Source organism: Thamnophis sirtalis, unplaced genomic scaffold (genome assembly GCF_051295495.1).
Source record: "Thamnophis sirtalis isolate CommonGarterSnake01/CBP01778 unplaced genomic scaffold, rThaSir2_p1.2 scaffold_5, whole genome shotgun sequence".
Taxonomy (NCBI): Eukaryota; Metazoa; Chordata; class Lepidosauria; order Squamata; family Natricidae; genus Thamnophis; species Thamnophis sirtalis.
Window position 1 is genome coordinate 133,802,226 of NW_028261385.1, and position 25,751 is coordinate 133,827,976.

Sequence of the window (25,751 nt, forward strand, 5' to 3'; positions counted from 1 at the left end):
TTGAGGAGGAGCGGATAAGATTAAGACCATGGGAGGGAAGCCATGTCAAAAGGGAGATAGGCAACTAAGGCTAATAGCTGGAAGTTACCAGACTGGGGTTTCATTATTTTATTTTTTTGAGTGCATTTAAACAAAACCCATCTTTTAAAAGATCCACGGAAAGTGACCGATGGGCACCAAGAGACTTGCTCCAGAATCAATTCTGAGGTGGGAGCTTGTCATTTTTTATTCCTTTCAAGATAGCTTTAATTAAAGATAGCCTCTGCCTTGTGGTGATGATGGATGATTTTGCAGTGGTTATGTGGTGTGCGTTTCTCTTTCTCTCCCCCCCCCCCGCTTCTCTTTTAATAAGCCATCTACAAAAACGGGAGCCTTTTAAAAACACAGACGTAGGGCCGACCAACAAGATGACAGCCCCTGGTGTCATTTACCTCCTCGATGCAGAGGAGAAAGTCAACCACCTTTTTATACATCGCGCGGGGTGAGACGGCGTCTCCAACCCGCACCGGGAGGGAAGTTAAAAAGGTCTGGTACACAGAGAGAGAGAGAGAGCATGGCAAAGAAGGTGGCCGGGAAGAGAGACGAGGGTGGCCGCCTCGGGGAAGGAGAGCTTGATGTCGCCTCCCGAGCAGATTTCCCTTCTTCTCCTACATCCCGCCACCCACCCACCCCGCGTCAACTTAGCCCGAAACCCTACCTCAGAGCACCCCCACGCTACCGCTCCTGGTCTTGCACATCACCCAAAACACCCAAGCAGGAAGTTTTCCCATGCAGGCAGCGAGCGCAGGCGCGAGGGGATTCATGAGCCCAGGCGTTCGATCCACTGGAGGCGACTTGACTCTTGGCGAAGCGGCCAGCCTCGGCTACAACAAGCGAGCCACCCCAACGGGGCGCGCAAAAAGTGTGGCAGGGAAGAGGCGCCTCCGGGCCAGCCAAGCCAAGCCAAGCCAAGCCGGCAGCCTCCTCGGGCTCTTCTTCCGCGGGGCCGCCACCAGCCCTCCTCCCCAACACCTTTGGCGACTCTCTCCCATCCACCCGCCGCGCACCTTCCGTCCTTACCTTTCGCCCACCGGGCGGGCGAGCAGCGGCGCGGGAAGGGGGCGACACACTCGCGCAAGTGTGCGTGTCCTTGTCGGGCGAAAAGCGGCTTCCTTTCCCCCCCTCCCCACCTTCTTCAGGCTGGCGGAGAAGGAGGATGCACAGAAACAGCAGGGGGAGGAGGAGGAGGAGGAGGAGGCGAAGGAGGCGGCGGCTTAGGCATTGCAGCCTCTCTTCCCTCCGCCGCCGCCGCCACCCCGCCGCCGCCAAACCCCACCACGCAGCTGGGGCTGCTTTCTCTCAACTCCGCGTCGCGACGAGAAAGAGGCCGAGGCGGCGGAGCTGCAGGGCGCGGAGCGAGAGGAGCCGCCGCCGCCGCCGCGGGGGCACTTGGGCAGACGGAGGCAGCTGGCGCAGAGTCGATTGCATGCTGCTCCCTTCTGGCTCCGTCCTATTCACATACTGGCCGCTTTAGCTGGGGAGGGAGGCGGCCTCCGCGGCCGGGCGAGGGGCGGGCGAAACCAATCACGGGCGGTGGGAGGGTGGGACGAAGAGGATGGAGGGCGGGACAGGCGGAGAGCTCGGCCCACCCGCCGCTGCCTGTTCTCCGCCGGGCACCCCACCCGCGCGAGGCTCGCCTGGGCCCACCCAGCCCAGCCTTCCCTCTCCCCCCCAACCCGTTCCCCACCAGGGAGGGCTTGGAGCCGACAGTTTGCACCCGAGTGCGAGCAGCGCCGGTGGTTTTCCCGGGGTTGCTGCAAGCAGCTTGCGCTCCTTTTCTCTCTCTCTCTCCGTCTCCCTTCCCGCTCTCTCCTCGGCCTGACTGGCGGCCGAGCTGTGCCATCCTTCAGGCGGCAGAGCCTGCGGGCAAAGAGCATGTTCTCGCCCCCCCGCAGAGGGTGCGAGGCGAGAGGGGAAAGAGATCGGAGGCAGCGCTTCTGCCGATAAAGTTACCCCGGTGCAGAGACCGCAATTGGCATGAGGAAAGGGAGCCGCCGGCACTGCCGCCCGCGGGCTCCACTCCAGCCCAGCGCTTGCTCCACCACGAGCGCGGTGGTTCCCCGGTATTTATTATTATTATTATCATCCAACCGCGCTCACGCTCTCCTCCTTTCCCCGACGTTTCGGGGGGGAGAGAGGAGCCGCTGTTGTGGCGTTTCCTTACGTTTCCGAGGATTCAAAACCAGGGGTTGTAATATTTACCTTTATCATTGCGAGTACCGCCTGTATCGTATATCATGCGCGGGCGGTGGAACAGAGGAGCCCTCTATGCGATGCTGCCTTGGATCCTCGCTACTTTGGGATCGGCTTAAAACCAACCACTGAAATAACCCAGAATTCGATGTACGGTAGTCGGGTTTCCCGAGCTAAGGACTGGCAACCCGATCCTACGCGTCTTTGCTTAACATTCACTCTTCCCACTGGGTTTATTAGTTTACGTCTTCGGAAGGAGCAGCCTAAGTTCCTTTCGACCGCTAAATAGGTATTTCCCCATGGACCTGACCAGACTGCCACTGAAATTAGTGAGCGGTTTTCTCTTAATAAGCCAGTTATAAACATTTTTTACCAGGTATCTAGCTACTGTAATACCAAAACATTCGATATGAAATATTAGACTTGAAACGTGCGTTCACTGGCAACAACCCCAAGCTGAAATTTAAACTCGCTTAGAAGCGTCTGCATTTTAGACGTTCCAACTCACTTAATTCTTTGCATTTTAGACGTTCCAACTCACTTAATTCTTTGGGCTGGGAACTTTGGGCATCTCTCTTTTTTTTCCCCCTTTTAACGTGTGTCAATCCCTTTGACATAAGTAGCATTAAAAATATTTTCAAGTTGGAAGCTTGTACGTGAGGCAATTTGTTGGCAGCGACAGACCTTCTTCGGAGTAAGTGATTTGTAGATTGTAGCTCTTGATTTATCAAATCATACGTTGTAGGCGGAGGACAGGAAGCAACCAGCACACTTGAATGCCTGTTAGAGACAGATGTGCTCTTCCATTCTGAAAATAAGAGTCATGCTAAATAACAGTCATAATAGCAATCAGAGTTGTGATGAGCAGGGGAAGGAAAGTATGGAAATCAGTGGTTTGTGGAACGATGGAAAGTGAAAAGTATGCTTTAAAATAAAGGACCAATAATGGCTGAAAGAAAACAAACTGGCTTTGGAAAGGTGCCATCAATATTTACAGGCACAAAATGTTTTATTAAGCATTATTAATGAGATTGTTTTAGTTATTATTTAGTTATTTTATCATGTAGCCTGAAATGAAAAGCTTGATAAATTGCTGGGTAGATTACTTGTCTTAACGCTGAACTTCTAATACTTCAAGGTGAGGGGTGAGAATCAAAAATACAGATGTGAATTATTCAAAGAAATCAAACATGGTTCATTAGTCTAAGTCTTATTTACCTTTGACAAATACTTGAACTGGAACCTGATGGGAAAACTCAGTCGGTAGCTGACTTGATATATAACATGGTAATCTCTGAGCAATATTCAGATCTTCAAACTTATACAAGTGTGAATCAAAAACCTTCAGCAACATCAAAGCCTGGGTGGTCTTAGAAAACTAATTTGGTGTATTATGAGATTATTACACGTGGTCTTTAAGATGCAGCCTAAGGGTTTCAAGCCGTTAACCTGGTGGCAAATTAAAGTTGACATACAGTATTACATAGACGGGGAAGGAAAACCAGTTGCTTTTGAAGTGAGAGATAATGGTGACATATGAATTTTCCCTCTTACACTTTCTTTTGGATATGGGAGAGTCATCTAAGAATCTTAAGTTGTCTTGTTTTTCAGTAAATACTTTATTTTTCCAAGAGATTAATTTTAAACTTTTGCCTCTGTTGGGATAATGTTTCTATCCTGTGAAAGGGGACTGTGTTCCCTTCTGATTTGATTTTTCCAACACATACTTTGGAGTCCTGGCAATTCTGAAATGCTGTGACGATGCAAAATTTGCAGAGGGTTAACGGTCTATGACACGCAGATGAGAACAGTACAGCACATTTGAAGATGGAAAGATTAGATAATTGTATAATGCATTCTATTGGAAAGAACCATGGCTTAGTAGAACATATTATGTATGGCATGTACATTATTTCAGCGTCAGAGCTAGGCAACTTCTGTTTAAGAAAACAAACAAATGAAGCAGGTTGCTAGTTGCAGAGACAGAAAATTTGCCCTCTGAGACTCATGGAAGCTTTAGCCTATCACAGTGACCCCTGGGATAGAGGGATTAATTCAGCATTATGCAAGTAGATCTCTCTGTGCAGCCGAAGTTTCTTTCTTCATTCTTGCAGCCCTTCGACACGGCCCTCTCACATCTCTCTGCTTGGAGGTTAATTATTTTGTGGTGTAAGAACATTACTGGGGTAGCCTATGAAAGGATTGTGTCTTTCTTTTCCCTTCCTCCTGTATGTCTCCATGTGTCTCACTGAAGATATTTTTTTATTCAAAGGGCAGCCGAAGACACTCTTTAATTTCAACAGCTTTTTATTTTAAGAGTTTACAGAGAAATATAAGAAAGTAAGTCACGAATGCTAAAGGTGTTGATCAACAGGTTGCATCTAATTGATAGAATTACAGCACACAGGTTGCCTACTCAGTCTGTTCCCACTATGATTACATGTTTCTATTTAAATTTTCTTTTATATGTGTAACATAAGAACATTAGCATTGCCTTATACATCAAATGTACCATCTTCCTTATAAGATGTAAAAGGCTACTACATAATCTTGGTCTACATCAGTGGTAGTCAACCTGGTCCCTACCACCCACTAGTGGGCGTTCCAGCTTTCATGGTGGGCGGTAGGGGTTTTGGCCGATACTGAAGCACTTTCCTTTTTTCTGGATTTAATTAACTTTTTAAAAAATGTCATAGCATTATTTAAAAACATTTTCATTAGGTTTTCATAAAATCATCATTACTGTGGGACCGGTGGGCAGTTAGAAAATTTTACTACTAACAGAGATACAAAAGTGGGCGGTAGGTATAAAAAAGTTGACTACCCCATGGTCTACATGGTGATTTACATATCACTACTTGTACAGCAAGTTGTTGGGTAACAAAGGGGTAGGCAGGGGTTGTTCAGTATTATTTGAAAAAGTTTTTATTGTGATACTGAAAAAGAAAGGTCAATTTTAATGTTTTGCTTTCTCTTAAGTTTTTACTATGTAAACCATCTTGAGATGTTCTTGAAAAGTGCTTAGGATGTTGAAATTGCCTTCAAAAATATTAGGGTTACTGGTCTTGTTGCTAAAGAAGATTAAGAATTTTTAATGTTAGCAACGTCTGAAAATGTAAATATTTTTCAACTGCTTTTCTTTCATATCGATGCCAAGATAATTGACAAAGGCATTTGCACCAATATAATGCAGCGAAGTTTCTATAATAATTAAAATAAACATGTGACAGATATCAAATTGAAAAGTACAACATCAGCAGGGACAACATTACCATTTAAAATTACTTTGCCAATAAACAAAGTTCCAACAGGTTGTAAAGTATTGGGATGCTGGATGTTATGTAATATAAATTGACCTCATTATTTAAATATAAATGCTCGGTATTAAGTGACAAGTTAATGATCATGTTACTAGGAATCTTTTAAATTATAATCCAATACCATCCTAAAGCAATGTGAACTTTTTGACTGTATAAGAACCCTGAGAATACAACAGCTTTTTATGAAATAGGATACAAAATGGCTAGGAATTATTTGTGGAAATATCATTACCTATCAAATTCTGGGAGAGGAGATAGAGCATATTTCTTACTCAGATAAAGGAATCAAAAGTTTCCAGCAAAATATTTTTTTATTGTACTTCAAATAATTTAGTGCAACATCAGGTTTCTTTAGTATTTTATGGTACCACAATTGGGTAATAGCTGATATTTTTGGATAATTCAGAACACATTAAATATTTGGGATGAAGCTTTTGACTATCATCCTGCTTTTTCGTTGTAACAATTTCCAGGTATGAGGCATTCAGTATTATGTAAACAAATGATGCACATATGGATAAATCTAGTCATGATTCCTAGGGAAATTGTATTATAAAATAGAGGAATTATATAAAAAATGCAAATTAAGTACATTTTCAGTAAAATCAGTAAAATTAAAGAAGAAGCCAAAATCCAGTACCAATGGCTGTTGCAAATTTCGATTTCAACAAATATATCCAGTATGTTTAAGAGGAGAAAACATTTCAAGAACAATTAAACTTGTCAGTTCTAAACATTATAACCTATGTCCTAAACATATCAAAAGATCTGATTATTGCTTGTTATTTCAGTTACATAAAATTGCAGGTACTCTTCAATTTACAACCACAATTGAGCCCAAAACCTCTGTTGCTAAGCAAGACAGTTGTTAAGTGAGTTTTCCCTCTTTTATGACCTTTCTTGCCACAATTGTTAAGTAAATCACTGCAGTTGTTAACTTAGTAACACAGTTATTAAACGAATCTGGCTTCCCCATTGGCTTTGCTTGTCAGAAGAGCTAAAAATGAACCCAGGACATTGCAACTGTCATAAATGCATGTCAGTAACCAAGCGGCCAAATTTTGATCATGTGACCACGTGGCAGTAAGTGTGAAAATGGTCATAAATAACTTTATTCCACGCTGCTGTAACTATGAACAGTCGCTAAGTGAATGGTTATAAGTTGAAGACTACCTGTACACTCTGTGTGTGTGTACGCGCCCATGTGTGCGTGCCCCCTCACCTTATACCTCTGTTCAACCTCCATCTAAACTTAGCAGAGTATTTTACACTTATAATCACTGCCAGGAAAGTTCTACTTAGATTATTGATCTGGTTTGGTTTAGTGGTTAAGACACCAGGTTAGAAAGCAGAAGACCATGAGTTCAAATCCTGACTTAGCCATAAAAGCCAGCTGGGTGACTTTGGGCCAGTCATACTCTTTCTCTCTCAGCTTACTGCACCCCACAAGATTACTGTTGTGAGCAAAATAGGAAAAGGAAGGTCTGTGGGATATGTTCACCTCCTTAAGTTATTGGTAAAAATAAAGGCAGGATACAAATAAATTAAAAAAAAATATTGTTGACAAGATCCCTTCTCTACCATAAATCTTTGGTGATATCCCCATAACCATTCTCTTTCAGTGCAACACCTTAGAAAGTCATTCGAATGGCGAAGATATGATCTCTTCTGCCTTTGGTTGGAAACAGTAAAAAAAGAAATACACTGCAGATAATCTTGTTCATAGAAAATAATAACACAGGTATGCTGTAGTCAGTTAAGGAATAGAACTATTTGTCCTCAAAATCTGGATGGTCGCTGCAAAATATCAATTCTTGGCTATCACCTAGTTGTCACCTGGAATTTGCAGTTCACAAATATCGAGCATAACCCTATTATAGGGAAGTGCAGCATTAGACTTCTTTTTCGTAAAATACCAGATGATCATGGTCAGTGCTAACTCCTTATTTTGTGTATGTTTCATTCAAGCCTTCAAAACAGCTGATATCTCTGTAGGCAGATGCGCTATTGGCAGTGCAACGGAAATTTTAGTAGAGCAACAAACAATGGTATTTTAGAAAGGTTCTCTCAAATGGTTGCCATATGCCATGTGATAAAAAGCCCTTGGCTTAGTGTGCAAGTGGAATTCCACTCTCCCTTCCTTCCCAGCATACATGTCCATGGAACTGACCCACTTTTGAATAAGGTGGGTGCTATATTTCTATAAGATGCTATATTTCCAGTACTGTTTATATTTTGATGGACGGGTGTTTTTGGATAAACACCCCTCCTCCTAGGATATCTCTTCAGAAAAAAAGAATACATGGAATAATACTTCGAATATTATTCAAATATGAATCTTGCTTAGACTTTGGAAATTATTCCTAAGAAATAGTGCATTCCTGTCTATATGTATGCTCCCAATCATAACTGAATATAATTGATCTTATTCAAAGATAAGTAAATGTAGAATTGCCTATGGTTTGTTACATATGAACTAAACTATGCTTTATTTAACAATGGTTTGGCCATATTTCAGTTGCCTGGGTCTGCAGGATATAGTAAGCATAAGCCAAGTTAAGACAAAACTAAAATCACAATATGGCTTACTATAGTTTGTGAATCTGGACATTCAATCTTACATCTTAGAGCAAGCCCCACTGAAATCAGGACTTGGTTGAAGGAAGAGTAAATGACAGTGAATGAGAGTCAGAATACACCCCCCCCCCACACACACACACACCCCTAGGCAGCACATGGAGGCAAATAAATATACTAACTGTATAGTATAAGGAAATAAAGAGAAGAGAACACAAACTTTTATCAGATAAAGAAGGCGGAACTTCCCCAAAGAATCGGAAACAGTCTATAAAGACATACCTCACATGATCCATCTTATTATAATAATTACAGAATTAGCACTTGCAATAGTACTTAGATTTATATACTGCTTCCCAGTGCTTTACATCCCTTTAAGAGGTTTACAGAGTCAGCCTATTGCCCCCAACAATCTGGCTCCTCATTTTACTGACCTCGGAAGGATGGTCAACTTTGAGCCGGTAACAATCGAACTGCTGGCAGTGGGCAGTCAGCAGAATTATCTTGCAATACTGCATTTTAACCCACAGTGCCACCACGGCTCTTATTGCCATAATTACTGTCATGGGTGAATAAATGAGAGCTTACCAGTAAGTCCTATTAATAATTACTAGCCATTGTGACTGGAAAAATCTCATTTAGACCCATTTCTGGTCATAGCAGAATAGCAATAAAGAGCACATAACTTGAAAACTTTTAGATGAAGGAAAAGAGGAGCAGCAGCATAGAATCAAAAGATTGAAAGGTTGGAGATCGTGCAGGGCCATCTTAATAGCATTATGGGCCCCGTGCAAAGCAGTGTACTGGGGCCCCTATGACAATTCCCAGGAATAAAAATGTAAATGGTCAATAAATTTAAGCATATGTTGATTTATTGGCACTTCCAACAAAATCGGTGCTGAAACATTAAAAACATGCTGTGCAGCAGGAAATAATTAACACGATAAACATTTGAACAATACACGAGGCTCGGTGGGTTTCAAAAATTGTTCGAACCTACTCTGTGGGTGTGGTCTCCTTTGTGGGAGTGGCTTGCCGCCCATGTGACCAGATATGAAGATGCCGATGACACTTGTCAGAACCACCTTAAATTACCTCACACACAGCATTGGCATGCATAAGAATAGAATGTAAACTTGTTTTTTAAAAGGCATCTTTGGTTTGCATTAAAACAACTTCAACACACGCAATGTTCTGATTGCACCACAAACGCAGCAGTCATCCTTACCTTTCACAGAGGCACTGAGTTTTATAAATATGAGCATGATAGTGTAGAATAATCATATCCAAGGACCAGCGGTGGATTTCCAAAAATTTTGGAACCTCTTCTGTAGGTGTGGCCTGCTTTCCGGGTCCACTGGTGGAACCTCTTCTAACCGGTTCGTTAGATTTGACGAATCGGTTCTACCGAATAGGTGCGAACTGGTAGGAACCCACCTCTGACGAGGCTTGAAAAACAATAATACTCAGTAAGCCATACAGTTGCTGTATTTAAAATACAAGACAGGAATGGCTTTCTTTAACCTTCGCTACCAGTTTGGATTGGGAGTGTGCGCACACACAGAATCTTATGCACGTGCGCAGAGTGTCCGTGATGAGATCTGGGCAGGTGGGTGGAGCCTCCCACCGCCGCCACTACCGGTTTGCCCGAATCAGGGCAAACTGGCAGAATACCACCGTTGATACAAATTACATTGAAGGGTTAACATTCGCAAATTAGTAGGGTGTGGGGCACAGGCAAGTACCCATTAGGCCCATGAGTTAAGACAGCCCTGAGATCATGTAGACAAATCACCTGTCTGACATAAACAACACAAAATCGGGGAAAAAATCGGCTAAAAACTAAATTAAAGGTGACCATTCAATCCTCCTGCAAAAATAATTTCCTATTAATTCAGTTTGAGATTAAGATATGAAGCTTACACATAAAATGTAGATTTCTCTGCTCTTCCTCTAAGGTTCTGTTCCTGAAAATCTGGTCTTTTTTAAAAAAAAATTAAATTTGTGTGCCAGCTTTCAAAATGGAGTTTTGCTGGGGCAGCTTATTACACAGTTCAGGACTGACCCACAATATCTTCCAGCCATTCCTTTGCCAGTCAGGATTCCAGCTCACATAGGAACAACTATGTAAAATCTCCTTCAATACAATGCCCATCCTCAGGGTGCAGACATAGCGAGTAGGGTAAAGAGTTGTGTGAAATCTTTAATTTTCATCTACAAAATGGGTTTATGAGGTGGAGCTAGGGTGAGGAACTCTGTCCTGCCAGAAGAACATGCTTCCTATACAGTGGTGGGTTTCAAAAAAAATTCGAACCTACTCTGTGGGTGTGGCCTCCTTTGTGGGAGTGGCTTGCCGACCATGTGTTTTCTCTCTCTCTCTCTCTCTCTCTCTCTCTCTCTCTCTCTCCTTCCTTTAGTCTCTGTGTCCCTTTTTCCTTTTTTCTTTCATCTCTCTCTCACACTTTTTCTTTCTTTTTTCTTTTTTTCTTTCTTCCTTTTTTCCTCTCTTTCTCTTTCTCTCTCTCTCTCTCTCTCTCTCTCTCTCTCTCTGTGTGTGTGTGTGTGTGTGTGTGAGTGGTGGGTTTCAAAAAATTTCGGAACCTCTTCTGTAGGTGTGGCCTGCTTTCTGGTGGAACCACTTCTAACCGGTTCGGTAGATTTGACGAACCGGTTCTACCGAACTGGTGCGAACTGGTAGGAACCCACCTCTGTTCCTATAGATCAGTGTTTCTCAACCTTAGCAACTTGAAGATGTCTGGACTTCAACTCCCAGAATTCCCCAGCCAGCGAATGCTGGCTGGGGAATTTTGGGAGTTGAAGTCCGGACATCTTCAAGTTGCCAAGGTTGAGAAACACTGCTATAGATGCAGTCCTCATGCCCACAATATCCTTTTGCTTTTCATACTTAGTAAGGGCTACCCAAATGATGCTGGCCTACAGCAAAAAGATCTACAGACCACGTCAGGAAGGCCAGAAAATTTGGCAGCTATAATGCTGCAGAATCAGGCCACAGTTCTCCAACCCTCTGTTTGAGATTCCAACAAATAAATTATCCAATTCTTTTTTTTTTGTTTTTTTGCCGGCAGTATCATAATTATATACTGCCATGTGTTGGTTACAAATATGAGCCAGGATGAAAGCGTTGGTTAGGAATATGAGCCAGGATGAAAACCAGTGACATGTGGAATTGAAGCAAATCCTTTCTCTAGATGATGTCAGGTTAAATTATCACCCTTGTCCTTTCTGGAGGTACAGAAAGAAAGCAGCTCATCTGAACATAGCCTATAATATAATAATGCAGGTTGCTACCCTCCAATTATTTATACAAATTGTTTCTCTCACAAAGCCGATTTGAACGACACTTCATTTGAGGATTACAGCCTTAACTACAATAGTAAGCATATTGTTTGCGGTGTGTCATTTGAAGTCCTCCTTCTCCTTCTCCTCGCTCTAGGCATGCCATATTTATAACCTTTTCATTCTTTTAATGAAAAAAAAAAGAAACAAAACTCCAGTAATATTGTCTGTGGGAAGCTAGCAGTTTAAACATGGCTGAATGAAACTGAATAGAGTAGAAAAATAACGTTTTCGTGTTGCTCTTCTGCTATGCGCACAGATAGCACAGGGTTGGTTCGGCATCCAGAATGTGTGCCTGTGTGGGGTACACTTTGGCTGCATGCAACTAGCACTTCCCACATTCCCCAGCCATCCCTGCCAATGTGAATCTTGCATAACCAGGAATAGATCTGTGGGTCAAGGCTAAGGGAGTTCAGGTTACAAGAACTAGAATACAGCAGAAGACAGATTAATTCAGGAACAGCTAAGATTCAACTGAGCAGTTTTAGATTATATTGCTATTGCTGCCCGTTCCACTCTTTGGTCTCTTCATCCAGGGAAACAATTCACAAATTCTATGGTACATTGCCGGATAGGTTAGACCTGTAACAGTATGTGGGGATAACCTTGGGACAGGTAGACGAAGCCTGCAGTACTTTCAAACTTGCAAGATTTGGTTAATGTAACCTTAAAATAAGTTAGAGCTATTCCTTCTACATAATTGATAGAAGAGAATATTTGTAACTCAGGCTTCAACTATGGGGGTCCTTGGTGCTCTCTGAACTTGGTGGTTTTCTTGCAGACATTTCATTAGCAAACTAAGTAGCTAATGCATTGATGATGTTACCTAGTTTGGTAATGAAATTTCTGCAAGAAAACCACTAAGCTCAGAAGTACCAAGGGCCACACTTCTAATTATGCTCCTTGTCTGGTCTATCTTGCAAGTCTTATATCAATCTTGCAAGTCTGAAAGTACATTCCCCCCACCTTGTGTATACAGTCCAAGAAACTAGGGAAGGTCCCTTCTGACAAGCTTGCCATGTTATGCACACTCCCAGTTTTGGCTTATGGTCAGTAATTAATATACATAGGATAAAAAGCTGGACACTGTTATTTATTTCAAGATACTTTATTTAGGCTCATTTTTCTGTTCTGTTCTGTTCCATTCTGTTCTGTTCCGTTCCGTTCTAGTCTGCTCTTCTCCATTACACTCCACTCCGCTCTGCTCTGTTCTGCTCTACTCTATTCTAATCCACGCTTCTCCACTCCACTCCATTCTATTCTTTCTCCAATATATAGTATATTCCTATAATGTGTTCCTGAGCAGGCTGGTGCCATTCTTCCTGTTTCTTGTCATTCAGGTACTTGGGTACAGTATATCATGTTCACATTGTATATAGAAACCTATAAAGAGCACAAGCTACATACATAAAATAAGAATTAGAATCTGTTCATAAATCTAAAAAGATCACTCTTGTATTTCAAAAACAATCCATTAACTCGGACAGTAGAAACCTGACAGTTCCGGGACACTGTCAAAATGACAAAGATTCTTTTGTACCACTGAAAATAAATTAGTTTCTCTTCTGCCAAAAATAATTTTGATCTTAGGTTTAGCTACACAACCCCCTGATACACTGAAGGAGAGAGCAGGGCTTTACATGATCAATTTAAAGTCTTGATTACACAATTACGTTGCACCAGGAACAAGCAAACTATGAAAATGGCAACAGAAGAAATGTTCAGAAAACAGCCTTTCAGCCTGGATTCCATTAGTTCTCCAGGTCATGAAAGATCTTGCCTAATAGAGCCAAGGTGGCGCAGTGGTTAAATGCAGCACTGCAGGCTACTGCTAGATCAGCAGGTCAGCGGTTCAAATCTCACCGGCTCAGGGTTGACTCAGCCTTCCATCCTTCCGAGGTGGGTAAAATGAGGACCCAGATTGTTGTTGGGGGCAATATGCTGACTCTCTGTAAACCGCTTAGAGAGGCCTGAAAGGCCTATGAAGCGGTATATAAGTCTACTGCTATTGCTATTGCTATAATGGCTGGATGTAGTTTCTTTGCTGGAAAAAGTTACAATTTTCCATTCTCTAGTCCTAAAAACTTTCACTGAAGTTGATTTTGGGTTTCATGATCAACTCAAGTCAGGTTTCAGGAACTGAAACAGGTCTCGGCAGAACAATACAGGCAAGGAGAAAACGGCAGCAGTTAAGGGAAAACATTTTTTTTTCTAATCCAGAGTTTATTGAATACACTGTGCATTAACTTCAAACAAAACAAGCCATGATAGGCCTGAAGCAACATATGAATTTGTCTTGTTCCTACAGAGGAATCATCGTGCTTGGCAGACAGACAGAACCTTTTGAGTAACAATCAGCCAGAAGTGAAACAAAAAGATCTGAGAATTGTTGGATTCCAGAGGGAGCTTGGAGTTTTTCCCTATCATATACTTTGGTCAAGGCTTTGACTAAGCCTGGAATAGGCATGTGTAGGAATAGGAAGGTAGCACCCACCCAACTCCTCGAAAAATGAAATATTTTAGGAAATATTAAAAGGGCAGAATATTTCCTCTAAAAGGGAGGCAGAAACTCCTCTTCCCCACCTTTGTCAATGGGCCATTAAGGCCTGGGCCAGTCTAGTCTACATAACAAAGATTTACCTCCTTCAGGCACAGCCATAATCGGAATCCCAAAGCCTTTTCATTACATCATCACCCAGCAAAAGTCAACCAAGCTTGGGACTCAGGACAGCCTACAGTTGCCCCATGGGAGTCTGACAACCAATCAGAATGCAAGCTCAAATTCAAAGCCCAACAGAGGGTATAAATCTCTCCCACACACACCTATGTGCCCTTTTTGCCCAGGACCTCAAACCTGTCCACCATTAAAACCATCTTTCCAAACAGCCACCATTGTTTCCAGTGTCTTTCTCCCTAATTGGAACTGAACCCAGATGGATATTTCTTTCAACACATGTGATACAGGTCCTCGATTGCATTGCTCATATGTGGTTGCTTTCTGGGTGCTGATTCTTTATTTTCTGAGGAGCTCTGGGAGCTGGACACAATTTATGAAGACCACTGAAGAAAGACAAAGAATGAATCTGGCTGAATGTCAGCAAGAGCCCCGATTTGGTCCTGCCAAAGTAGAGATACATTGCTATTTCTCCATCTTGTTTTTGTCTGTAATTGTAGCTCCCCACCAGCCGTGTTTAGAGTGACATGCGGAGGTTTGGATCACAGAATTATCTACACGGCTTTGGTGAGGTTTATTCATGCTATCTGACAGACAAAGTCACTCAGATTCAGTTGGAGTTAGATCCCATATCTTGTGGTTGAAAGGTGGTAGAATGGTAGACTCTCCAATAAAACTAAAGTTCTGTTGGTGGGAGAGAATTGATATATGTAATCTCCAAAACTATCCCAGATCCATCAAAACTGAAAGAGAGAGACAGAGACAGAGAGAGCTGTAAAATAGTGAAGAAAGATGCTCTCAGATCAAATCTTCTAAGATCAAATCAAATTTTCTACTTCGGGAGGGAGAGATCATTCCTAACACCATAGAATTATAACTGGTTTCCCCTTTCTTGTGCCTTCCAGATGTGCTTAGATACTTCCATAGTTTATTTAAATTGCAGATGTAGATTAAGTGATTTATGGTGAAGCACTTGGCTAGCTACCATATTGGGGAGGCTGTATTACAGCTGAAGTGTCTTTAGGACAGCACAGCAGCTAAATGAATATATTGATTAAAATTTATCTTGGGTCTCTCTCTCTCTCAGGAAAAGCCTGTAAAAAGAAAGTGGGGCCGTTAATAGTTATCCTTCTTCTCTTTTATATGCCAGATAAAAGTTAACAGACTGGAAACAGTCTTAGGTATATTGAAGATTAGTCTTCTCCACTTCCTTAGAAATTGAGTTTGCTTGTTTTAGATGCATAGTTTCCTAATAGGAGAGATTTATAATCTGGGAATGTCAAGTCAATCCTTGGAGAGTGGTTCTGTCAGGTAAGTTTTAGTGCCCAGAATTTATTTTGCATGTTATTAGTGTTCCAATGTTAATAGCCCTTCGCAGGAACTGTAATCCTGCCCAATAGGACAGCATTGGTATCATATTTAGGACTGTGAGTGGCAGGAAACACCTTCCAAATTTCCCAAGCCAGATGTCTTATATAGTGTGAATATCAATTCCCAGCATTCTTGTCTGTGACGATCAAAGCCAGGGAATTTTGGGAATTGAAGTCCATATTTTAGAGTCCATATTTAGAGTAGACCAAAGTGGGGAAACTTGAGGCTGAACCTGAGGTTTAATATCCCTTATCTTCTACTCAGTACAAGTTTTATCACTAGCATGTAATTTACTGGTTGCAAGAGACTAAGACTCTGGTTACTGTCAAGAGGACTTTAATAATGTCTTGGCTTGATTTTTATAGAGTGCTTAATACAAGCTCTCCTTGGACTTCAAAAGAAAATATATTTACTATCCCTGTTCACAGAGCATAAAATCAAAAATTCAGGAATACACTCATATTTAACAATATATTCAGATCCAAAACTACTTGACCTCAATATTTGTAATGTACCAGCAACAACAGCATAAAAAAGACCACAAAATAGCAATAACAGAGACTCATATATCGTTTAATAGTACTTTTACAGCCCTCCCTAAGCGGATTACAGTGTCAGCATATTGCCCCCAACAATGTAGGTCGGTGATGGCAAACCTTTTTTGGCTGCCGTGCCAAAAGCGGGGGAAGCTTAGGGGGGTCATACGCCAGCGTTCCACACCCATAATGCTATGTGCGCGACTCCCCCAGTACGTGCGCATGCACGCGATCAGCAACCGCCCACACTTTTGCCACAGTTTTTTCACCCTCCCCAGGCTCCAGAGGCTTTCTAAGAGCCTGGAGAGGGCAAAAACAGCCTCCCCCCCCAAATGCCCTCCGGAGGCCTCAGGAGCTTCCCTGAAGCCTCCAGAGGGTGAAAAATGGACCCGGAACCCAGAAGTTCGGGAATGGTGACTTCTGGTTTGTCCATAGGGCCGATTTTTGACCTCCGGAGCCTTCAGGAAGGTTCCCTGAAGGCTCTGAAGGTCAAAAATCGGTCCTATGGGAAACCCGAAAGTCAATTTTGGTTTGCTCATATATATATACAGCCTTTTGGTTCCACTCTGCAGGTTAGTGTCTTCGCTTATATTTAAATAGTCATTTTGGATGACTGCCGCAGCACAATGGTTTGGATTTGTTTATACTCTGTATTTTATTCCAGAAGAGGTTCGGCTTGACACTGCATGAAGAGCAAACATATACTCTAAAGAAATTGTTTTAAGTAAAATCGAAGCAAGATCAGCTTAGTATTTGGAGGGGCAGATTCAGAGGTGGGCTGCTGCCGGTTTGGACCAATTCAGGCAAACCGGTAGTTCTGACTAGCGGCTGGGGCCGCCCACCTGCCCTGACGCTATCCCATCCTATATAATCACCAGTTTCTTGATGCTGCAAACGGGCTTGTATTTTCGGTTCTGGGCGAACCGGTTGTTACAATATATGTGATGCTCACCTCTGGACACATTCAAGGAATTTGATGACTGTAGGTTGAAAAGGTGCTTTATCCATTTCCTGGTATTTTATTCCAGGAAAGATTAGACTGGATGCTGCATGAAGAGCAAATGTTCAGTAAAAGAAATAGTTTTATGTAATACAAGCAACTAAGCTATTGAGACATGGTGAATGTTTATCTTGCGAACAAAGAACTTGAAAGAAATATAGCATCCCTGTGTGTGCACCACAATACTCTATACATTAAATCCAGTTATTCTTCTAGAGAATATTTAAGTACTCCATTGCTGCTTGTAATTTTTGGAGGTTCAATGGTATTTTTATGCCTACAACAATTTATTCTAGAAAATGGTTTTCTGTCACTTGATCTTTTTCAGAGACAATATATGTAGAACCAGCAGAAAGGACTGGTTTTGAACCAACAGTTCAGCTCAGGGTTGAACTGTGGAGCCCTTGGTGATCTCTAAGCTTGGTTGTTTGCTTCCAGATGTTTCATTACTTGACAATGTAACGAATGCCTTCAGTGCTAGAAGTGTGTGTGATTTGCTTTCTGTTTATACACACAGCATTTTGGTGTATGTGTTGGTGGTAGTGATGGATGTTTTCTCCATGGTAGCTCTTTGATTAGGCTGTTATTTATTGCCTAGGGGTAATCTTGGTATTAATCGCTAGTTGTCTAGGAATTGAGTGCTGGCTTATATATGGATCTAGGCCACACCTTTGTCATAATAGAAAAAAGAACAATTAAGAAGACACATGAAGAAATCAATATCTTCAGAGGAATAAGATTCTCTTTGGGAAGGAGAAAAAGCAGAACACTACCCTTCCTAGATATCCCTATCGGCAGAGAAAATGAGCCAAGGTGGCGCAGTGGTTAAATGCAGCACTGCAGGCTACTGCTAGATCAGCAGTTCAGCGGTTCAAATCTCACCGGCTCAGGGTTGACTCAGCCTTCCATCCTTCCGAGGTGGGTAAAATGAGGACCCAGATTGTTGGGGGCAATATGCTGACTCTCTGTAAACCGCTTAGAGAGGCCTGAAAGGCCTATGAAGCGGTATATAAGTCTACTGCTATTGCTATTGCTATTGCTATTGCTGGTAGCAGATTAGAAACTCAAATGTACTGAAAAACTACCCACACTAAAAAAAGTGCTCCACCACCAAAGTAACAACCCAAACTCCCACAAGAAGAGCTGTGTAAGAACATTATACAACTATGAAAAAGATAACACTGCCAAACATCAAAAATATCTCAGAACCAAATAACAGAATATTACAAGCACATAGCAATAGCAATAGCAGTTAGACTTATATACCGCTTCATAGGGCTTTCAGCCCTCTCTAAGCGGTTTACAGAGCCAGCATATTGCTCCCAACAACAATCCGGGTCCTCATTTTACCCACCTCGGAAGGATGAGTCAACCCTGAGCTGGTGAGATTTGAACAGCCGAACTGCAGAACTGCAGTCAGCTGAAGTAGCCTGCAGTGCTGCATTTAACCACTGCGCCACCTCGGCTCTTGGCATCATCATAGCTCATAAACTAAAGCAATCAAAGCCTTCTGAAATATTTTAAGTAAACTAAAAGACCCAATAGCCCAAGAAGAAAAAAAAACAGTAGTTATCTAAAATATACAGTGTAAGGTCTGTAACAGCCACTATGTAAGACAATAGGCAGAAGACTAGCAGGAGCGCATCCATGAACACCAACTAGCAGTCAGAAGACACAATAAAAATGTCTTAATTTCACAACACATGGACAGAATTAACCATAGTTTCAATTGGGAAACTGTAAGTTTCCTAGAGCAAGTTAAATCCAAATACGTTAGGGAGTTCCTAGAAGCAGACAAGTCAGCCATCAACAGGCACATAGAGGTAAACAGCATTTATATGCGACTCAAAAGAGATAATTTATATAGCTAAAAAAGAAACCAAAACACCACAATGCTTCCTCACCAGACAACACCCAGACAAGCAGGGATTAACACCAGGATTAGTACTAGTCAAGCAGTAAACCACACCTCAGTCAAGGAACTACCAACTCAGACAAACAAGCAGTACACAACAGGTTAATCGAGGAATTACCAAGAACACTCCCACCAACACTGACACGGCAAGCTACTGCATATAACCAATAAGTAAACCCACTCCCTTCTAGCACTGAAACTGTTACCTAGTCTGATAACAAACTGCCTGCAAGCAGCCAACCAAACTCAGAGACCACCAAGGGCTCTACCTGATGTTTAGTGTCATATTTTTTCATATCATTAATATGACAATTTTCTAAGAGGATATTAAAAAAAAAAACAAGCAAACCCCGAACTTGTATGTTTGTGTGTTTCTCTCTGTGTCTGTATTTCTGCAGGAAATATTAATTTATAAACTCTCATCTTTATTTCATATACCAAACTCAGATTAATCTTCAGAAGATGTCAGCCAAGTAATGTCTGGAATGGAGTATGCTTATCATTTTCAAAGCTTGCTCCTTTCTTGTGCGGAATAAATATCTTATCGCTATATTTTAAATATTGAATATACAAACAGAAAAAGAAATTTCATATTGGGCCAGCAGCTGGGCTCAAGACTACTTAGACTCAAGTTTCATCACCAGGTAAATATGAGTTAAGCCATGTCCCTCTTCTGAGAATATATCAGGTTTCCCAAAAAATAAGACAGGGTCTTATTTTCTTTTGACCCCTGAAATAAGGCCTTATTTTCAGGGAGGTCTTATTATTTTTGAGGCGCAAGAGGAGGTCTTACTATTTTTGAGGTGCAAGAGGCGCCGAGTGTGATCACCTCATGGCGGCTGCTGTGTTGCAATATTTTCGGGGCAGGGTTTATTTTAGCGCATGCGCTCAAAAGCCCAATTGAGCTTATTATCCAGGGATGTCTTATTTTCGGAGAAACAGGGTATTCATACACACTGGAAAAGTAAATAAATAGGGCAGCATTTCCGTTTGCCTTGTATTTTTCCTCCACATTGTAGTAGAAATCCAGAGAAGGAAAGGCTAAGCAAAAGAGAGATTATTATTGTTAAGTTTTCTGAAAAGTGGTTCAAAAAACTTCCAGAAACTTGATGCTAATTTTAAGTTTATACTTTGTTTTTCAACACACACACACACACATGCACATATGCACATCAGCATTCTAAATGTGGCCACTATTGTTCCCTATAATTGAAATGTCTTGCAGCTTCTGCTTCATTTTATTGAAAAAAAGAAAGATCAGGAGAAGATTAAAAAGACATGGTAAATTTAACAGATGTCTCATCTTACGGGGTGAGGATTTGATATTTCCATTTAAAGAAAATGATAAATTATATTGAAGATACAACCCTTCATCTTTGGACAATGTGGCTCATCACTGTAGGCTTCATACCTTAAGCTTGGTTTAAACCTGTCAACAACTGTGTGTAAGTGTCAATGCATACCTACACTGCAAAGGGGTTGATGGGTAAATGTAGGTTGCAGACAGGCCAGTGTACAAACCTCCCAAATCTCAACTATGCATTGTGTGGAGTTGTGTGTCCTGCATGCTAATTGGTTGATCTGGCTTCCTGGGATTCAGCAACTATTCAGGAGAACCGGTTGTTAATTTTCTAAGCAGTTTGGAGAACCGGTTGTTGGAAGAAATCTCCTTTTGTTTTTTCCACTTTACAGGGCTAATCCTGTAAGGAAGACGGCAAGGAAACGTTCTGGTGTTGTTTCTAGCCTAATCTTTATTGCCCTGCTTACAGAAACTGCCTCTCTGGTTAACCCTTATTACCTTGTAACAGCTAAGGTGAAGCACCCATCGATGAGAGTGACGTTGAGTTGGCCACACCCACATGGTCACATGATCCCCGAGCCAAGCCTACCCAATTGGTCATTAGGGCAGAGAACCAGTTGTTAAATTATTTGAATCTCACCACTGGTAGAAGGCCAGGCATATTCAAATGACTTTATCATTTGCAGAAGTATAAATGAAACAGCTGGGCAACCATCTCCAAATGATAGACACATACGTTATCTGACATGAAGTGATGCAGAAATATAACTCAAGCCTTAGACTGGGGGATCTTTTAGGAAGCATGGAAATCAAGAACTCCTTGTGAGCAGCAGGCAAAATCCTAGGTGACTCCAAAGAAGAGATACAAGGGAAGATCTTGCAGGAAAAAAAAATATGACAATTTAAGGGAGGACAGGTGGTTCATATGCATACACACACATATCTTCAAAAATGACTAGTGTTTGCCAGAGAGGGTAGGTTATGAACATATTGTATACAGAGAACAGATTGCTGGGATTGGTGAGGGCAGGAAAGAGAGCAAAACCTCTGATACCATCTGGTCCTCTGAAAAACTTACACGCCTCTCTATAAATTGAAATGTTGTAGAGGACAAAAGCCAAAATGCTCTTTTTGGTCAATCTGACACGAAGCAACTCACACCTAGCACGCGCACAGTACTTCTGAGCTTTTTAACATATTAGCAGATACTAGCCTACAATCCATAGCACAGCCACATAAAGCCCATGTGTATTATTATTTCTCCCAGATTGTATATCGGCTGAGGCTGAGAACTAAAATCTAGCCTAAGGTTTCCTAGTGAACTGATGACAGAACCAGAGGCAAAATTTGGGGAGAAGATGAATCTGAGCTCTTAGCTGCTGTACTATATAGTCAGCTGTATAACAACTGTACTCTATGTGTGATCTCCCCCCCCCCCATTCTTCCATAACACTGAAGTGGGCTTACATGTCAGTCACCTTTCTGATTTGATTTTGTGGTTAGTGACACAGACAACATCATCTTCTCATCAAAGGCTCATAGACAAGAAAAGATGGAGCTTCGTTGTATAAGTTGAACTTTTCTCCTCTTTCTTTGTGAAGGAGACCAGTCTTGCCCTGATCACTGGTGCATTAGCAATGTCTGCAAAGCGTATTGTGTGATTTACTAGACCTCTGATTGTAAATCCCTCACATTCAGGATCTTTCGTTTCAAATTATATCTGGAGAGGGCGTTGTTTGTTTTCTTTCTGTAAAATAAAGAAAACCCACTTTCATATGCATATTTTACCATTTCCATTTGGAAACTGTATTCTCTGCAACATACCTTGAAAAGAGCTATGATGGCGCAGTAGTCAGAATGCAGTATTGCAGGCTAATTCTGCCGGCTGCCAGGAGTTCGATCCTGACTGGCTCAAGGTTGACTCAGCCTTCTATCCTTCCGAGGTTGGTAAAATAAGGACCCTGTTTGTTGGGGGCAAAATGCTGACTCTTTAAATCAGTTAGAGAGAGCTGCAGATCACTGTGAAATGGTATATATTGTAAGTCTAAATGCTACTGCTATTGATGGCAGCCACATGGTAGTATGTCCAACTCAAAGGGACATAGTAAGGGCAGCCCCCCCCCCAAAAGGAATAAAAATGCTAATATGCCAATTGTGTCCTGTGTAGAATTTTCATCTATATTTGTATCTTTTTCACACTACCACCAGATCATGGCATATGTTAGACCTTAAATGCTTTAAAGGTGGACATTAGCAGAGATAGGATGGTGGCTCTAAACCAGGGGTGGGTTTCTCGCCCTGTTCCAACCGGTTTGGTTGGAACGGGGCCGGCGGCATCCTCGTGCACGCGTGCGGCGCACGCACGCGTACTAGCGTCTGTGCGATGCTCCAGCTGCTCCTGGAGGATCGCGCAGGCACTGTATGCGTCCTGCGCATGCGTGGAAGCGCAGAACTCGTCAAAACCGGGTAAGGAGCGCGGGCGGGCGGGTGGGCCCTTCACCGTTCCCGGAAGTTACTTACTTCCGGGTTCGCCGACCAACCGGTTCGCCGGGACCACCGCGAACCGGTTGAAACCCACCCCTGCTCTAAACTCATAATGCAAGATATGATTGTCCTACTGCAGTTCTGGATTTATTGAGCTCAGACTTTCTTAACTTGGCATTGTTCAGATGAGACAAGTTACAACTCCAGCCAGCCCGATCATTTTATCCCCGGTGGGTCTTGCAACATAATGGTCTTGTGTCACAGAATGTTGCCTATGAGTATTCTTTCATAGGTTTCCTATCTCCCATAGTCCCAAAGTTGGTGGTAGTTGGCCTTGGGGAGAGGGGGAGGGAGGCAGCTCAGCCTGGTTGTTTATTATCTGTTAATGAAGAACATATGCATCTAAGAGGCATCCTGTACTCTGTCTTTGCATTGCAGCATGTTCCTCTGCCAAAAACACCTTGTTGTTGTATCCATTTCAATGTTAGATACCAATCAGCACAGCTGGATATTTTGCCCAAAGTAATAATGACATGGATATTCTAGCACAAACTGTCAAAATTCTCAATCATTATCCTGCACCTTTGCTTTTCTTAAATGTATAAATAACATGATGAAAGGCAGAAGTGGGATCAGTTGTGCAGTTAATTGTGGTTCCTACTGATGGTTACCAAACTCCATCTGTTTCAGTATACCTTTGCCTTATCCTTAAGATTTATTAACTTCATAAGCAATTATAAACACAGTGATCTCAACTATTTGAACATCATGCTTAGCTGGAAAAAAAAACCTTGAGGTCAGTCAACAATATTCTGGAATTTCAGAATAGCGCCTTCCTAGAATAATCTCTTCCCCAAATGAGTGTAATTGTTTATTTTTAACTTGCTAAACTATTAACATAATTGTCATTATTTAGTCTGATTGGGATCAATCGACCAACTAATTCCAACCAATTGGGATTCCCTACTTATTTGATGACCATGCTGGCCAGAACTTAAACCAACTGAAGGACCACCAATTCTTCTGACCCAATCTAAGATGTTCAGGCAGAAGAATTGAAGTATCCACAGATCTTATAAGCATCTAGTGGCTCTACCTCTTATATCTGCTCTTACATTTACTCCCTCTCATGCTTTAGTTCAGGAAATGTACCAAGTGCATATGCACTAGATCAGTTTTCTCAAACGCAATATCCTGCAAATTTCACTCTGCTATTATATCTTGACCATGGAATATTCTACTTCTTAGGATGTCTAACTGCAATGAAAAATTTCCAGATGGAAATTTTCCAGTAGGAAAATTGAAGATTTTTCATTCAAATATGGGAATTTACACCGTATGATCCAGGGATGAAATGCTACCAGTTTGGATCGGTTCACTCGAACTGGTAGTAAAAAAATGCTACCAGTTCAGGCGAACGGTACACCGACAAAAGGGCGAATGACAAAACTGTGCCCGACTAAACCGCGGTGACAAAACCGCGTGTTCTAAAGCGCTCTGACGAATGAGCGCTGAATCGCACCGACAACAGCGCGGCGACAGAAGCGTGCTGTAAAACTAAATCTAACCCTAAACCTAAACCTAACCCTAAACGTAACGCTAACCCTAACGCTAAACGTAACGCTAAACCTAACCCTAAACGTAACCCTAAACGTAACCCTAAACCTAACCCTAAACCTAACCCTAAACCTAACCCTAAACCTAACCCTAAACCTAACCCTTACCTTAACTTAAATGGCCCTTCTGCCGACGCGCTGTTGTAAATCGCCCTTCTGTCGATGCGTTGTGGTTGACGCGCTGTTGTCGGCACGTTGATGACATCACGGTTTTAGCGACATGGTTTAGTCGGGCGCGGTTTTGTCGTTCGCCCTTTTGTCGGGTCACGCAGGCGAACCGGTATTCCCGACGATCAGCTGTGACACACAATTTATATTATCTAGAATCATCACAATTCCTGCTTTCCAGCTAATCTAAATCGTGTGGCACAGCGGATTCCCCCCTCCTGACTGTTCTACTTACATTTGCAGACTTAGAAGGCTTCAAAATATTCCTTTTTAGTGCTGTGTGGGCGTGCCTCAGGCACGCATGCGCACAAAGTGAGCACTTGGTAGCAGACTCACTGAACTGGTAACAGACTTCAGAGGATTTCACTACTGGTATGATCCCATGTTTGGCAGCTGAGCCTATTTATTTTGAGATTTATCATGGTTTAATGAGACATGCATAGCCGCCAATTTTCCAGTACACATAGAACCCTCTATTGCAGTGTTTCTCAACCTTGGCAACTTGAAGATGTCCGGACTTCAACTCTGGGAATTCTGGGAGTTGAAGTCCGGACATCTTCAAGTTGCTAAGGTTGAGAAACACTGCTCTATTGGGTTGTTTTTACACTGGTCAGAATTATTGCCTAATTCTGCCTCTTCCCAATTTCCATAGACATTCAGTTGCTATTGCTTTATGTTATCATTTCTCTACTGAGCAGGAGAACACAGCCTCAGTTGCATGGTGTCTCCACAGTTTTGCAGTTTTCCTTACTGTGAATGGGCAGATGTTTTAAATGCTAAATGGAACTGTTCAGAGAATGGGAGGAAACTGTATAGATGTCATTTTTTTGTATGTCCTATTGCTCAACTGCATGTGGTGTTGATTGCCTCATGGCAGTAAGGAAAGGAATGGATTGGATTGAAACAGGATGTGGTACAGGTAGTCCTCCACTTACAACCATTTCAGTTATAAGTCATGACAGTCACTAAGCAGGTCACCAAGTGAGTTTGCCTGATTTTGTTACCCATTTTTTAGCAGTCATTAAAAAAAATTCCACAGTCATTAAGCAAACACTATGATTGTTAAGCAAGCCCATTGTTCATTTTGGGGGTATTTTTTTTTTGCCAGAAAACAGAAATAAACACTGGTTTTTGGTTTAAAAAAGGGCATAAATTCTGGTCATCTTTCTGTGGGGTGTTGCAATGGTGGGCCGGTTGCTGA

General features: G+C 42.1%; 1 protein-coding gene across 2 annotated transcripts in view; it reads right to left on the bottom strand.

Moving 5' to 3' along the window:
* The window catches only part of KLHL29 (kelch like family member 29), a 445,288-nt gene extending 443,808 nt beyond the window's left edge, over positions 1-1,480 (bottom strand). For both annotated transcript variants that reach the window (XM_087716963.1, XM_087716962.1), the window contains exon 1: positions 1,060-1,480. The gene's annotated coding sequence lies outside the window, so the exon portion shown is untranslated. The remainder of the gene's footprint in view (positions 1-1,059) is intronic.
* Positions 1,481-25,751: the final 24,271 nt, after the last annotated feature.